This window comes from Buteo buteo, chromosome 2 (assembly GCF_964188355.1).
Source record: "Buteo buteo chromosome 2, bButBut1.hap1.1, whole genome shotgun sequence".
NCBI lineage: Eukaryota > Metazoa > Chordata > Aves > Accipitriformes > Accipitridae > Buteo > Buteo buteo.
The window spans coordinates 69,984,875-69,993,372 of record NC_134172.1 but is presented as its reverse complement, the minus strand read 5'-3'; positions in this window follow the sequence as shown (position 1 = coordinate 69,993,372).

The window sequence follows — 8,498 nt, the reverse complement described above, 5'->3', positions numbered from 1 at the left end:
TAATGAAGGATAGACTGTGTCATGTAAATATGATTCAGTCTAGCTTTGGGAAAATGAAATAAAAATGCATTTGTGAACATTCTCTGTTGCTTGCAAGAATAAAGTTGTAAGCAATTAATTATTTAACTTCACACATGCACACACTGAAAAGATTCTATTAGTCATGTATAAGATAACGCAACAGTTCTGAATGTTCACAAATATTCAGAAAATAATGAAAGCTGTTTATTAAACTTCAAAGTTCAAACAAAGACTAATTTGCATCTTAGATGATCAATTATAAATTGTGTAGGCAAACTGCGTAACTGAAAGATAAAATTTGTTGAAGTAAATTACATAGGAATGACTCACAAACAAATTTATGATCTGTTTAGAAAAGCAGAAAAAAAGGCTGACTTTGTCAAGAAAATGGTGCACTGGAATGAATTCATACAGTTCTGACTCAGTGACGACTTGCTTTGAATCATTCCGAGATCTGTAGTGCTTACTATTCTCACTGTCTGACTAGCCACTCTTGTCACCTGCTAAAGTGCCAGTGGTGTGACTAATGCATGTAGCTAGAATGAATGTCATAAAGCCAGAGCCAACCAAACACAACTCTAGTTAGTTAGTATGTGAGTGTTGTTGCCATGACTGGTGCAGGTACAGCTTCATACAGTGCGTTATATGAAACATCACTAATTTTTGCAAATTCAGTAACATTTTGAAAATAGATACCTTCAGAAAGATACAGTCAATTTTTCCTATACATATTTTAAAGTGTATCCTGTATTCTCAATATTGTGTAAAACTTTCTGTTGATGTAAGTGGAAAAGGTCGAACAGGTGTGTGTTCTAGTAATCTCCATCAATTATTCTTTTTCTGGAGAACAAGCTAACAGCACTTTGGAACACAGTTTCTCATTAATTCCCTTATTTAAGTATCATGTTTGCTAGTTATATCAAGGCTGTGATACGGAATTCTGGTCAATGCTGCTGGGCATCCAGTTTCCTTGCAAGAATGTATAAAATGACCTGTAGAACTCATCACTAACTTTAACAAGGCTTCAAAAGGCTTGAAGTTCATTGTCATTATTGAAAAAGTTTTGTTAGGTTTCAGTGTGTTCGAATCAAATTTTAATGAGTAAGCAGAGCCTCTGGATAATCTTAACTCAAAAGGATACAAATTACAAAGGCTGGGCATAACAAACTAATCACCAGCTGAAGGAAGACTCTCCCCTCCTTTCCTTAACAATGTTCATGTGTATTTCATGGATATAACACAAACACATACACCAGGTTAAGACTGTATGCAAAAAGCACAAAATGCCAGAAAAACTATTCTTTTTACTTTAATATATTTTCCTTCAATTGCTCTGCTTTTATTTAATTAATTTGACAGCCTGATAGCCAAGTCCCTTTATTTGTTAATTATACTCCTCATTTCTCCTGAGCAATATAATTGTGATTTTCTAGTAATGTGAAGAGGAGATATATACACTACAGATCTGTAAAAGCACCTCAGTTTACTACCACCTTCATACAAGTAAGTCTGTAAATTAGCAGGGATCCCCATTTCACTTGCTCAAATGATGCTGTCCACCAAGAGGCCCATGTTCTCTGTATTAATCTGATGCTGGGCTAAAAGGGGAGGCTGGAGAATGTAAAATTTCTCTTTTCAAGAATACTTTCCACCACCTCCTTTTTCTCAGAACACAGCTTCAGATGCTATCGCTTACTTTGGGCAGGGTTCCTCTCAGAAAGAGATTTACAGTAAAACTTTTACTGTAACTCTACATGTTGTCTCGTCTGACTGGATTTTGAAAATGAGGAAATAATCTTTAACAGATATTGCTAGCAAAGTCAGTGAAAGTTAAACAGAGTCCTAAACATATCTGCTAGAAGATAGATAAAAGGCATATAGCCTTCGTACTAGTCATTTAGATGCACATTTTGACAAAGATGCCAAAAGGCCTGTTCAGTGACCACCCTTTACTTGCAAAATGAGAAATCTAATACTGCAGCAAATGCCTGGTTCAAAATCTTATTTTCACATATTATAGATAAGACACTGCTGAATCAGAAAAGCTACAGTTTCTGTTATTCTTCAACTATTTCCATACAGAAGTATATGGGATAAAGATATGTGCTCCCTTTTCATTTTTTTAGTATCTCTTGCTTCTTCGTGTGTTTATATCTCCACACACAGGGATATGACTGTCCCTTTCAACAGCCAGATGCAGACTAGAGCTCCCTCCAATGCATCTGTGCAATGTCAAATGCCTCATCAGTGTTCAGCAAGTAAAAAATAAGATTTTGTAATAATTTTAAAATTATTCCTCCCATAACTTCCTTATGAATCTTGCTTATAATTTTCTCCCATGAGAGAGAGAATAATACTGGATTAAAGATCTGACATGTAAATTAAGGGGTGAATTTTGGTGGGATAATCTGTTATTTTATATCCAGAGAAGTAAACTTGGTATAACAGAATCACTTTGTATGTTTACATTACATTTTTACTAGGGCAAATAATAAATATAATATAATTGGTCTAGTAGAAGTAAACAATAGGTATTATGCTGTTATTGAAATAAAAAACTCTGAACAATTTCTTCAGTATTCAGAAACTACTTTTAAATTAATTTCATTTTGGATGTGCACCCTGCTGGGATAACCACAGTGATTAAAGAATCAATAGAGCATAAACTAGCCTGAGGGAATTAGGGCCTGCAAGGATACACTAGGTTCAGAGCTCACTCTGTAATGGCATGTATCAGCGTAACAAATCTCATGACAACCAAGAGAGGAAAACCAGATGTGGGAAGAAATACACAGATTACTACTATCCCAAACCCCCAGCCTCCTGCTGCTGTATGTTTTGTCTTCCCTGTCACTCATCCAGCAAGATTTTATTTTCTCTGTGCCTCTCCTACCAAGTTTCCAGTTCCATTCCCTCGTACAATACATGGTACCGGAAGCTTATATCGCAGTCCTTTGGGCAGAGAGTCTTCTATCCTCAGAGAGAGACTAAATAGGGAGAAAAACATGAGGCTGAACTGTTCATAATACACCTTGAGATCCAGGACTGATCCTTCTGCTCTGCAAAAACAATGTTCTTCTGCAGCCAGCTGATGTTAGTTCTGCAGCTCAGATGGAAGACCTCTAATCCATACCTATGGGTTTTCCAACATAACCCTGCTGTTGCTGTAGGATGAGATAAGTACTATGCAGATTTCCTTTCCAATCTTAGAAACACACACATACATACACATACATGGACACAGTTTCAAGGGACATTAATCCTACTGCAAAGTCAAGCACTAGTACATGCAATCTTAATTCTGCATCTTTGAGTTTCTGCATTATGAGAGAGTCTTGAATCACAACTTACTATGATGCTTATTCCACATGATCCCTTCCATTCAATGAGCAGCAGAGCTAAAGGGCTGTATTAAGGCTACACAGATCAGGAATAAACTGACATATCTCTATGCATGTTGGATTTTCCCTACATATATACACAACTTTGAACTGCAGCCTAAAGAATACTTCTGAAGATATTCTTCATGAACTGAGAAACACAAGTACTTCCAGCTAAATTAATCCAGACTATGTTACTAGATAATATTAACTACATGATATGCAACAGATCAAAAGAAAAAATCCCTGATCAAAGCTTGCAACATGCCTTGTGATTCTCTAGTAGAGCACTAGAAATTATCACTGAGGAATCCACTATTTTCACTGTAAAATACTTCTGTCTAGTTTCTGCTGTGCTTTTGACTCCTGAAAACACTGAGGAAGTCTGACATTCTTCATCAGCCACTGGTGCCTTTCACTGCTTGGGAAAGTTGGATGATTCCAAGGCATTATATGCTGGTTGTAAGGGAAGAAATCTTACAGAGGAATTTTTGCTGAAAGTGGCACAAAGTCAGAATTGCCTACTTCACAGTTTGTCCAACTTTTACTTTAAGACCCGAAAAAATATTATTAATTTTATCTAACAAAACAATAAAAATGCTACTTGGGTCACCCGGCAAAGAATAGAGGGTGTATTAAGTCCCTCATCTGGAGATAAACACTGCTAGTGTCAAAGCAATCCTTGACCTTGCCTGTGACGTGCCTCAACACGCACAGGGAAAACTAAACTGAACTAATTTAGTGTTGGGTTTGTTTCAAGCTTTTAACCTTTACATACATTATACTACTGTAAAACTACTACCTCTTAAATTTCCATCTCTTCTCTAAAATCCTGTCACATAAGAGAAATGATTGATATGCACCAGCAATTACAGATCAATACAGTGTTTGTTTATCACTGATGTGGTAGAGCTTTTCTCTCGCGAATGTCTAATGACTGAGGTTAATTTTCTAATAAGACGTGCATTTCCTTTATAATTATGTTTCACTGAAGACAATCATTTGAATATGAGACATAAAAAAATCAGTCATTTTTGCCATGCCATTTTCAATGTTAATGTAGTGACTTTGAATCCAATGAGTGCCTTACACAGATGATGCCTATCTGGTTTTGTGCAAGTTTTGCGTTCTACAAGTTATAATGCAAAGCCAGATGGTTCAATCAATCAGTGCCTGGCAGGTGGATCCTGCTCACAAAATTGGGGAGAATGCCAGCATTCTTGACAGCATGGATGTTCTACCTTCTCCACCTCTTGGCTTGAAATTTATCAGAGGTGAGAGTGATCAGAATTACACTTGAAGTCTGCATGCAAGTGGTTTTGGCATTACAACACAGCTACAGGAAAAACAGCCAGGCTGAAGGCTTGAATTATGATCTTGCTCTTTCCCCTCCCGCCTTCCATTGCCAAATTTTTCTTCATGTCTTTTCAAAAACCTGGCATCATAACAGAATGTAAAAAAGTGGAAAAAATGACGTTCGGATTCCCTTGGATGTAATTCTCTGGTTGATCCCATCCACAGTGAGCAAGCAGCTAGTAAGTTTGCCTTTGGGGTTCTCAAGCAGAGAAATAGCCTCACATCACCTTATTCTCTTTTTTTTTCCTTTTTTTTTTTTTTTTTATAAATCAAGGTGTGATTTGTCTTTACTTCTGGTTTTGTAGGGATTTGGATTATAAGAAATCAAAATTAGGGGAGGTTTATTTGCTGATTCAACTCAAAATGAGCCCTTGCATTTCAGCACCAGGAAGCATCACGAATTGAAATCTAAATATATACGATTTATAAGTTTCGGTCCACATTTGAAAAATGTAGTCACTGGAAGATTGTTCTCTAGAATACAGAGCTAGAAGATATGTCAACAGATTATTAGTTCATTACCCTACCCCAATCCAGGACCAATTATTTGTGTTGAACAAGGACTTGCTTGTTTTCTTTCATTGTCTAAATGAACAGGAACTAAGTAGCAGCGCAAAAGCCAGACTCTAAACTGAGCTGAACTCTACACCACTCTCCTGCTCCCCTGGGCCAGCAGGGGTTGTGTTGGCCATCACCATAAGCTAATAAAGTTCACTGGTTGCTCTAATTTCTGGCAGTTGAAGGTCTGATCTACTCTTCATGCCCCTGTAGTACCTCCTGTGTTGGGAAGAGAGCAAGAAGTGAGAGGTCAGCTTAGCTGGCTTCATGAAAGCTAAGAGACATCTCAGCCCTGAAAGTCTTCATAGGTTGTTTTGGTTTGGTGTAGTTTTTTGCCTTTTATATGTTTGCACTGCTCCAGCTGTACAAATGGAACTTGGAAACACAGGATAATGCTGCAAACTATATTATTTCAACAAATTGTTCTCAACAAGGATTTTTGACAAGAAACTCCAGTTTTCCACAGCCTAGTATATGCATAGATGCTCTTATTTGGTATTGATGCCAGGCATCAACAATAGTAAGCCTCATGATAACTGTAAGCCTTTATTGTAATCTCAGCAGAACTTCTCCTATGACATCCCTTTACTGCTTAGGTAAAGTACTTATGTTCCAAAACCAGATACAGAAACGTTTGTATAGAAGCTACACTGAAATGAATCTAACTGAGACATCACAACATATTCATCGCTTGGTCAGAAATAAAACTCTTTTTTTCTTCTTCCTTCAGCCTACCTCATGAAGCAACCACAGTGTCCAAAAGCTGCTTCTGTTAAAGCTGAAATTAGATATGATTCATTAGCCATCCTGATAGAGTAGGAACAACACAATTCATCTCAAGCACCTCAAATCCTCTAGAAGAAAAAAGACAAGTAATGGATACTACATATCATAATACATTTATGATTTTCAAACTTACTTAGTAAAAGAGGCAAGACCAGAATTCTGTATTTCTTAGCCTTTTCATCCTTTAGAAGCATTCACAACTGACTGAAATTAGGTACCCAGTTTAGATACGCAAATCAGGAAGCTGGTCTCTCTGGGATCACAGAATAATCAGTGAAGAAAAAATAGGCTTATTAGAATTCAGAGAACAAACTTCCACATCCTCTGGGGATCTTCTGAAATAAACCTAGTACAATCCAAAATTTCAGTGTAGTTTCTTCCTCACAGATATTTCTCAACAATGAAGAACTCACCCCCTCAAAGAGGGGTTCTATGAAAAAAACTCTGTTAAATAGCTCCATGGAAACAGTTCTATAACTAGTAAAAGGCTTTCATACAATTAGGCCACTCTCCTTCAGAGGATTTATTTTTTGCTGGCAAATATGGTCCACTGTTATTACTTTCCTCACTTTCTTACGCACACAAGAGAAGAACATAAAGCAAATCTTGCAATTAGATATGCAGAGGTTTTATCTGTAATAAACTATGTATGGCATGACCAAAACATTTGTTCATAATTTTCTGCAAACAGACTTTGGTATTTATGAAGCTGTTGGTTATGCAGAACTTTATTCGTAACTATATTACAGCCTGGCAGGGTTTGAAAAACTATTGTTCTTTAAGTGATTTTGTCTATTTGGCACTTTGTGAAGCTGCTTGTGAGTTACATGGCCAGTTATTTTTTCCTCCAAGCTGTAAATAAATCATTAGCTTCTTTTTCTTAACTGCCTATATATATGCAGCCTTTCCCAGGAACTGGGATGAACAAAGGCCCATATGCATGAGGGCACAATGAAAAATAAAAAGGAAAAACTGTCTGAGTGTGGCTGAACTGAGTGCATATGAATACATATCCATGAATACAGCTTTACAGTATATATTTAGCTTCACCCTTGGTTTTTTTCCAAGGACTAATGAGAGAGGCACGTGTTCCTGCAGTATAACACAAGAGACACCAGTTCTGCTCTCTTCTAGAAATTATATCCTCCTCCTCCCAACTTAGGCTTCATAAGCATTTCAGACACTGTGACTCAAAATGTCTCACTATAGCTCTAAAAGCAGAATGACAGTAAGAAGCATAAACACTTCTGCCTGCAGTAATTTGAAGTGGAGCCTGTGCTTGAACACTCGCTTGTGTAGAATTTTCAAGCCAGGCCTTCAAAAACAGACTTGCCAGCCAACACTGGTCATTTTATTTCTACCAATAGCTATGTATGCACCATGTATGTTCCATCTAAAAATTATGCTTTTGGCTTGAGCTGTCCATTCAGTATAAACATATTAGCTCCCTAACATTTATGTATCTGCTTGACAACTCTCTAGCCATGAGGATGAAATTCTGCCAACCAAAATTTTATGTTTCATCCTTAATGTAAACAGTTGCTTTGAAGTGCTCCAGGTTTATTGAATGAACAAATAACTTGTTTATGTAAAATATTCAGGGAAAATTTCTACAGCCCTTCAGTATATAATTGCAATTTGCCTTCAGATTCATACAGTATATCAACAGGTCTGTTTTTATACGTACAGAGGCTCTCCTATATGGCACAACCTTAGAACAATGCTTATTCTGAATGTTAAAACTGAGTGAGTAGGAAAAGCTGAGGAAAACAAAGCAAGCTGGCTTAAGCCAAGATGTTCAAATCTAGATACCTAAGGTTAAGCACCTAAACTCATATCTGCATACCAGTCACATAAGTATTATTTTTAGAAGTGACTAGAATTTTAGAGGCATCATAAGTGGCTTTCCTGACACAGGTAAAACAGTTTATCTTGCAGTATATAATATTGATTCTTAATAAGAATGCAATATAAATGAAGTAAATATCAACTACGTAAGAATCAATTTTACTTGTCTCTCCCTTGGGGCTGCCTCTTCCAGGACTGCTTGTCAACTGCAGGTTGAAGAAATCTTCCAGCTGCAGCCACTTTTATCGGTCTGCTCTCTAGTCTGGACACTATTTGCAATTTTTGCAACTGATCTGTACAGTGCACAACTGGTTGATCCAGGAAGAAACAACCCAACTGTACTGAGTATATGGTAGGTGCATTCCTACGAGAGGGGTGGGGAGGGTATGTAGCATAGTGTAGGATCTACTCACAGCTGGAGAAAATGTCTCTGAACGTGTCTCTGTTCTGGACTTTAATATAGCCACCAGCAAAGGCTTTAATCTAAGGAGTACATTGTTCAAACTGATATTCAAACCCTCCTTTTTGTTTTGGTAATTCTACTTTTTA